We start from the raw sequence: 8,596 nt of genomic DNA, 5'->3' as shown, positions 1-8,596 counted from the left end.
TCAGGTCTTCCACCAACCAAAGGGTTCAGAAGGAAAGCATGCAGTGGGAAGAGAGCAGCTGGGGAAAGACCAGCGCTGGTGCTCCCTGGCACTGCTGCTGTGGCCTGGACTCTTTTCTTCTTCCCCTCTGCACACAGGCACTGCTCCCTGCAGCTGCAGAGAAGGTCTTGGAGGAAGGATCTCATAAGAACAAGTCACTGCAGGGCCCTTTATTTTGTTTAAATGCACACAGAGGGCATAGCTCATTTGCACAGCCTCCAGGACACAAAATGTGGATAGACTGTGAATTAGAAACCAGAGGAAGACAGACATTTCTTTGTGGAAAGCTTTCAGATAAGTAAAAGAAAGTGACATAGAAGAAATAAAAACCACACCCAAAAATCACCATAAAAAGACCAGCAAAGACAGGTTGGTCTGCAAAGAGATATAAGTACTATGCAGAAGACAAGAGGACAGCTGCTTTCTTTCTAAAAAGCATCCAGTGATTAGTTTTCTCAGGGCATCCTTGATCTCATGGTTCTCATGCTGTAGATGAGGGGGTTCAAGGCTGGAGGCACCACCGAGTACAGAACTGCCACCAGCAGGTCCAGGGATGGGGAGGAGATGGAGGGGGGCTTCAGGTAGGCAAACGTGGCAGTGCTTACAAACAAGGAGACCACGGCCAGGTGAGGGAGGCAGGTGGAAAAGGCTTTGTGCCGTCCCTGCTCAGAGGGGATCCTCAGCACAACCCTGAAGATCTGCCCATAGGACAGCACAATGAAAGTAAAACACCCCACAGCTAAACAGACAGCAACTACAAGTACCCCAACTTCCCTGAGGTAGGCATCTGAGCAGGAGAGCTTGAGGATCTGGGGGATTTCACAGAAGAACTGGTCCACAGCATTGCCTTGGCAGAGGGGTAGTGAAAATGTATTGGCAGTGTGCAGCACAGCATAGAGGAACCCACTGCCCCAGGCAGCTGCTGCCATGTGGACACAAGCTCTGCTGCCCAGGAGGGTCCCGTAGTGCAGGGGTTTGCAGATGGCAGCGTAGCGGTCAGTAGGCCATGACAGTGAGAAGAAAATACTCTGCTGAGATCAAAAAGAATAACAGAAAGACCTGGGCAGCACATCCTGGGTAGGAGATGGCCCTGGTGTCCCAGAGGGAGTTGGCCATGGCTTTGGGGACAGTGGTGGAGATGGAGCCCAGGTCGAGGAAGGAGAGGTTGAGGAGGAAGAAGTACATGGGGGTGTGGAGGCGGTGGTCACAGGCTACGGCGGTGATGATGAGGCAGTTGGCCAGGAGGGCAGCCAGGTAGATGCCCAGGAAGAGCCAGAAGTGCAAGAGCTGCAGCTCCCGTGTGTCTGCAAACGCCAGGAGGAGGAACTCAGCGCTGGAGCTGCCGTTGGACATTTTCTTCCTCTGGGCATGGGGTGCTTTCAAAGTAGAAAAAAGACAGGGAAGAGTCAGGGCATTATTCTCTGAGCAATATCAAAGCCATTTCCCGCAGATGCTCCCATTCTTACACACACAGACCCTTTTCCTTTTCTAGGAGACCTTCCTTCAGGCCTGTGGCTGGAGCCCTGCTTGGTGCTGGCCGAGCGTGCAGTGAAGAGCAGGGCCTCTACCCATGGGCTCTTGAGAAGTCAGCCCTGCTCTGCAGCAGTGGGTTCATGGGATGGGTGCAGGCAGGGGCCAGTCTGGTGTTTGACTTTGTCAGCTGAATCCACTCCTAATGCAGAAGGGGTTGTCAGCACCTGCACTCCCAAGTGCTAAGGACCCAGGAAGGTAAAAATAGTTTTAGAGTTCTAGGGTTTTTTACAGCTGCCTACATCACCCCTGGGGAGTTTTCTTAGATCTCAGAAGCCTTCAGCATTTCTGCTGCAGTCTGGGAGAACAGGGTGAGCCAGGCAAGTCAGGAGGATTGCCTGTGGCTTAGTGCAGAGAGAGGGGAGCTGCTCTGTCCTTCTGTCTAGTTCCCACTTCCACTGTGCTTGCACCTGTCTGAGGTGGATGGTGATCACGCTCCCATATTTTACCCTGAAAAGCCACCAGACACTGCTGAGAGCAGAGACATCCACTGCAGACCACCAAATGTCTCACCCTTTCTCAAAGTCTCAGCACCCTGCTTCTAGGCAAGGACACACCAGGCTCATTTCACCAGCCCAAGAGCATTTCCTCAGTCATAGCATCTCTGTGCTTCTCCATGGGGCTTTCTGATAACAGAAAGCTGCTGTGAGACAGGTTTGCATCCTGCAGGGCAGCTCACAGCTTGGAAGGACGCTCTGAGGTGACAGCCAAGTGACCTAATGTGCTGGCATCTCTGTAAGGGAGAATCAGCTCTTTCCCCAGCCCCACAGACAGCATTGAGCATAACCCCTCAGATGAGAGGAAAGCTGGGACACTTGTTCCCATGGACACAGCTGCATGGGAGGACCCACAAGACCAGTGTGTGACTCTGCAGCTGAAACTCCCATCCCCAGAGAGCCTGACAGCAGAAACAAGGTAACAGTAACGCAGACAAGTGGAGAACCAAGGGAAAAAAGCAGTGATGGTCTGTCTCAGAGAGGCAAAGGGAGAGGCAGCAGGGAAATCAGGAAAGAGCTACCCTTCCCCAGCTGCGCATGCCACCTCCCAGGCACCAGCACAGCCAGGCAGTTGTTCTCAGTCCCTGTGCTCTACTTCAGGAGGCTCCTATCAGACTGACTGATCCCTCAGAGTTACAGCTCCCCAGTCTCAGTGAGCTGTTCAAGCATGACAGCTCCTTTTCCATTTCTCCTGAAAACTTCGCCAAGACGTAGGAAAGACGAAAACACAAGCTCCGGAAAGCTCCTTAACTTTATAGCAATCCCTGCTTTGAGCTTCCCCTTGAAAAGTGGCCTCAGAAATGCCCCGGGGCTGATCTGGAGCTGTGAGCAGCCCTGACCCACACAGCACCCTCTTGTCAGCAGAAGGACCCTGCCCTGCTGCAAGTTGCTTCTTCCACCCACAGCTTCTCCCCACTCTGCTGTTGGAGCTCCCCAGGCAGGCTGAGTACTTACCCTGACCAGCGGCAGAGTCCCTGCCCCAGCACACAGCCCCCTGGGGTGCAGGGACCCTGCTCAGCAGGACAGCCCTGGGCACCCCTGGCTGCACACCCAGCTTCACACTCCGCAGCCATCCCCGGGTGAAGGCAGCTGACATGCCCTGTCCCTCTGAGGGTGCAGCAGGGAACCTCTGCTCCAAAGCGCGTCCTTTTTCTCTACACTGCACAAACTGTGAGAGTCCTCCTGACAGATCCCATAGGCTGTGGGATGTGCCAGCTTTAGGAGGTCATTCCAGGAACCACAGCTGCATTGCCCTGCAGCAAGACACTTACCCTGTGAAGGGCTGTGAAGATTTTTCTCCAGGTCAGCTCTCCTCTCTCCTCCCACCCCAGACTGCCTTTAACCTCTCTCTCTGCCTCACTCCTCTCCCCTCGGTGCCTGCAGGCAGTGCCCTCAGCCCTGCTGCGCTTTGCAGAGGAGCTGCTCCTGGGCAGAGCTGTCTCTCTGAAATGCTGCCTGCTTGCCAGGAGCTCCCTCCACCCCAGGAGCCCAGCCCAGCTCAGCAGCAGAGGACCAGCCCAAGGCAGCACTTTCTCTGCCCCCTCTGGGCTCCCTCCTGGTGTCCCTGGGGCTCAGGGGAACCTGCTGGGAAACAGGCTGAAGCAATCACTGGTGTTGCTTCCCTCAGCTAGGGAGAGACACTTCTTTCCTGAAATAAAATTCTCCTCTCAGAGACAAACTTCCATCTACATGCCACATTTTTTGGTCATATTGTTAGACAGGATCCCCAGAGAGAGGCAGGCAGGGATCTCCTTTACCCCTGCTGAGGGAAGGGATCCATGGGTCAATGGAGGCAAATCATCCTGCCTTTCTACTCATGGCATTTGAAGGAGGCTCAGCTGCCTCCCATGCACACCACAAAGCCACAGGAGGTGGGATTCCTCTTGCCTCAGTTCAGGTGTGAGCAAAATAGACACCTGCATGTGAGCTCCTTGTCTCAGCTCCCATCTGAATTAAGGGAGAGCAAAGGCAGGAGTCAGGTGTTCAGATGCAAATCCCTGGTGACATTTGAACGGCCAGAGGTGGTCCAAGATACATGTAGGTAACAGCAACCTGTAACGGAGAAGTTCATAGAGACAGGGCAACATCTTGGGAATCATGTATGAGCCTGGTGGGAAATTCCTTTGGCCAAGTGACATGGCAGCTTATGCCCAACTAAAGGCCAAAAGAACCTTTTCCTACTCCTTATCTTCATGGCACTTGACACAGGTATTCATATGAACGACTGCAGTCATGTACCATAGCGAGAGCTGGGTCTCTCTCTTTTCCATCAGCTGAATTTACTGTACCTCCACTGACTGTAATGGCATGTGTCCCAGGTTCGTCCCCACACTGCCTAACAGAATTCAGGGCAGGTACTCTGTTTCATGTCCAAATCCAGGGCCACAGAGCTACACGAGATGCCAAGGCTGGCAGGGACCTCACAGGAGCTGCAGGAAAGCAATTCCCATTCAGGGTGGGTGCATCATAGACGTCCCAGACGGCATCACAGCGAGTGCGATTTGGTGCCTGTTTGCCATACACTAAAGGCATCAGTCAGAGGCATCAGTCGTCAGATGCCATCATGAGGCAAGGTGTGCTCCTTCTCCACCCAAGAGCTGCAGGCATTGCATGAACAGGAAGCATGTCACACAGGGGTTTTTACTCACTCCCTTGATGGTCCAGTCAATGAAAAGACCAAGAATTTTCAGAGTGTGCCTGGATACATCTTGTCTTCAAGGACATCATCCTCCAAGCACAGCAATGGTCCGTGTCAAAACTCGGTGGAAGCTCAAAAAGGGATTTCAAGGGCACCAAGATGAACTTTTGGTACTTCAGGAACTGTTACAGAAGCAAAAGAGATAAGGTAGGACCACTGCTGAAATGAGGAAGAGTAGCTCTAGATAGATCTGAGGTACTCTACGTCACAGCCTCGGTTAATACCAGCAAGGTCTCCCAGGCCTTTGAGCTGTGAGGCAGGACTCTGGAGGAGAACAACCAGCAGTGGATGGGGATCAAGCGCGGGGTTACTCAAGCAAACTACACCCTTACCAGTCCATGGGAACCATAGGGGCTGCATCCAAGGGTGCTGAGAGAGTGATTTTTGTTCTCGAGGAGGTGCTGGTCTGGTATGACCCCAGTAAGAAAGGAACTCGGACACAGTGAGCTGCATTTTAAAATTATGTTCATCATCGTTAACACTATAAGGAGAGAATCATGCAGATCATCTTAGGCCCCTTTAGATGGTGGGAACCCCAGGTGGTGTAGCATTGAACGGGCCTTCTACCTGAATGCAGCAAAGCATGCAGACCCCATCCATAGAAAACAGTCTCCTCTTTTGGTCATCCAAGCTACTATAGGATTTTCTTACAAGGAACAACTCTACTCATCGTCTCAACAGTCAAACAGAAATGATGTTTTCATGAGAATGTTTTGCTGCACTGTTAGATACAGGCAAGGCCACGCAGGAGGCATGATGTCCAGTACAGAGTGGGACCTGCCTGCAGGCTCGTGTGTGATAATATGCTGCTGAGGTCGTCCTGTGGCCCAGGGATCTGTGCAGCATAACACAGGTTTGATGGCCGTGCTGGACGCGCAGCAGGGTGCAGCGCAGCCCTAAGAACTCGATGTTCAACATTTTTCTGGTCAGGACCAGTGTTCAGGTTTCCCTGTGAGAAGTCTGCGGTCCACTACGCTGCCACAGCTGAGATGCCGTGGCCCTAATGTGCACTGCCAGGAGGAGCTGGAGACGCGTGGCTTGTCACAGAACTGTGATGGTTTTGGATGAAATGAGACGTGGTGGGACAGCTTGCTGAGCTGTGGTGCTGCAATGGAGGGCTACAGGCTCTGCCCAGGGAGCAGCAGGGAGGACGAGGACTATGTCCCCTGTATGAAGGGGAAGCTTGGATTTGTGGGGGTCCTCTATGTGACAGACAACAGGTTGGGTTAGCTTTTGTCATTTAGGATGAGAGCAGGAGTCAGCAGGAGTGACCTGGTGTTTGCAGTTACAAACTGCTTGCTCAGGGAGAGGAAACAGAAAAGGTCTTTTGTCAGCAGCCCCAGGAAGTCTCCAGGTTCATGAGCAGGTTCCTGTGGTGAACAACTTTAAGTGCCCTGGCATTCCCTGGCAAGGCAAAGCAACAGGGTGCCAACAGCCTGAAGTTGGCTATTGGGACAACTTCTTCAGCCAGCTGCCAGGTGGGCCACCAAGGGTGATTCTCACCTGGACCTGATCCTGGCCAACAAGGAACAGCTGGTTAGGGATGTGATGATATTCAGTGTCAGTCTTGGCTGTCATGGCCATGAATGAGGGGTTATCACTCACTAAAGGGCAGTGAGTAAGGCCAGCAGCAGAGCACAGACCTGGGACTCCAGAGGAGAAGACTTGGACACACTCAGGAGACTGAGACAAATGGTGCCATGGGAAGCAGCTGTGAAGGGTGAAGGAGCATGGGAAATCTGATAGGCCTTACAGGACAGCCTCTTCCAAGCACAGGAATGATCTCCCCGAATACCCTTGAAGAGAAGCAACCATCTTCGGAGGCTGCTTGTGTGAACTGACTGAGCTCCAGGGCAAAAAGGTAGCAGGCAGGAGGTGGAAGCAGGGAAAGCTGCAGACAGAATGTCGAAACCTTGTCCCAGGATGTAGGGATGATGCCAAAGCCAAAGGTCCCATTGTCTTGAGAGATGCAGGGCAGGATAGAGGCAGCAAGATGAGCTGATACTGGTTCATTAACAGTAAAAGAATAGACAGGGGTCATGTGGGCCTGCTGCTGAGCTCCCTAAGTGTAGGAGCAGGTAAGGCTGAGGAACTTAATGACTTCTTTGGCTGTGACTTCTGCCAGGCCTTTGTGACTGGCGACAGGACCCTGGAGGAAAGCAACCAGCAGTAAGTGGGGATCAAGTCAGAGGTTACTTGAGCAATGTCAGCCTTGAACAGCCCCTGGGAGCAGAGGGGAATCATCCAAGGCTGGGGAGGGAGCAAGCCAATTTTGTAGCGAGGCTCACTCTGCATCACTTTTGACAGATCATGGAGATCAGGACAAGTGCTTGATGGCTTCCAAAAAAGTTGACAGCTCTCTTCCAACACAGGCCAGAGGATGACCAGGGGAAGAAAAGGTTGTTTGACCTCATATTGGAGAGCAGTGTGTCCCTGAGCATGTCCTCCTGGATGATATTTCTGGGAAGATGAAGAGGAAGGCGACTGGGCATGGCCAGCATGGATTTACACGGGGTGGATCATGGTCGACCAAGCTCATGGCTTTCCATGATGAAAGGGCTGGGTTTCTGGATGAGGGGAGATCAGTGGGTGTCTTTTGTTATATTATTCTGTCCAGGACATTGGGAGTGAAAGAGAGAGGGAGGGCTGGGCAGATGGATGGATGGACGGATATAGAGATGGGCAGGAACTGGGCTTGATAGTCAGGCTCAGAGGGTCATGAAAAATGGGTCGCACACTGCCTGGAGGCCAGTAACAAGCGGGCACTGCAGATGTTTGCATCTTGACCGCATGTCTCAGCCTGGGAGATGGGGTTTCCCACTGCTGCGGCTGGCTTTGCCAGTCGAGTCACATGGGTCTAACTGGTGCAGACTCTACTTGAAGACATTCCTGTAACCCAAACATGTTGGGATTAATGGAGAATTGGCTATTCAAAATCAAACATTTTATTCACTTGGTCTCTTTGCTTTGACATCTTCGCACTTTGACCACACTCCTGAAATCCCTCTAATTCACCACAGAAATGAAGACCAGAGGCAGATTATGCCCAGACTTGGCTCCTTGGGGTGTCTTGCACGCTAATGAGCCCTCTGGTGCCGAGTTCCTGAACTGCAGATCCTTAGAGACTGACCAAGCCTCTACAGAAGTCCAAGTCAGAAGCAAACCGCCAGGTTTGTGAGGGTGTTAGCAGGCCCTGCTGAAGTCCGTCACTAAAGAGACCATGCAGGGAATGAGCAGACAAAGTTCATGTCCCTGGGGGCTGGTGAAGCAGGAAATTGGAGGCACTTGGCACAGGAGGAAATTTCCATGTGCAGGTCACTGTGAAAGCCCTTGATGTGCTTCACCAAGCAGGCTGGCCAAGCCCTGACCCCCATCCCCTGGGGAGGAGGCTCCTTTCCCCCTTGGGATGCTCAGGGCTTTTCCTGGGGGCAATGTGATGTGGGAGTGTGTGATGCCAGGTGCAGTTTGTCGGTAGGCCACCTCGCAGGGTCTGTGGAGGGTAGGTAAGGAGGCAAGAGGCACTGGAGCTCTAAGGGCCTCCTGTCCTATAGCGAGTCTGTCCTCGTTTTGCCTGGGATAGAGTTAATTTTCTTCCTCGTAGCTGGTATAGTGTTATGTTTGGGATTCAGTATGAGAAGCATGGTGATAACACACTGAGGCTTTCAGCGGTTGCTAAGTAGTGTTTATACTAAGTCAAGGATTTTTCAGCTTCTCAGGCCCAGTCAGCAAGAAGGCTGGATGGGCAGGAGAAGCTGGGAGGGGACACAGCCAAGACAGCAGAACAAGCTGGCCGAAGTGATATTCCATGCCATGTTATGTTATGCCTAGTATA

At 52.5% G+C, this 8,596-nt stretch overlaps 1 pseudogene; it reads right to left on the bottom strand.

The window, feature by feature from the left end:
• Window positions 1–381: 381 nt before the first annotated feature.
• LOC115337739 lies at window positions 382–1,392 on the bottom strand (annotated as a pseudogene).
• Between the last annotated feature and the right edge of the window lie 7,204 nt (window positions 1,393–8,596).

This window comes from Aquila chrysaetos (assembly GCF_900496995.4).
Source record: "Aquila chrysaetos chrysaetos chromosome W unlocalized genomic scaffold, bAquChr1.4 W_unloc_6, whole genome shotgun sequence".
NCBI classification, from domain to species: domain Eukaryota; kingdom Metazoa; phylum Chordata; class Aves; order Accipitriformes; family Accipitridae; genus Aquila; species Aquila chrysaetos.
This window is presented reverse-complemented; position numbering and strand designations above follow the sequence as displayed.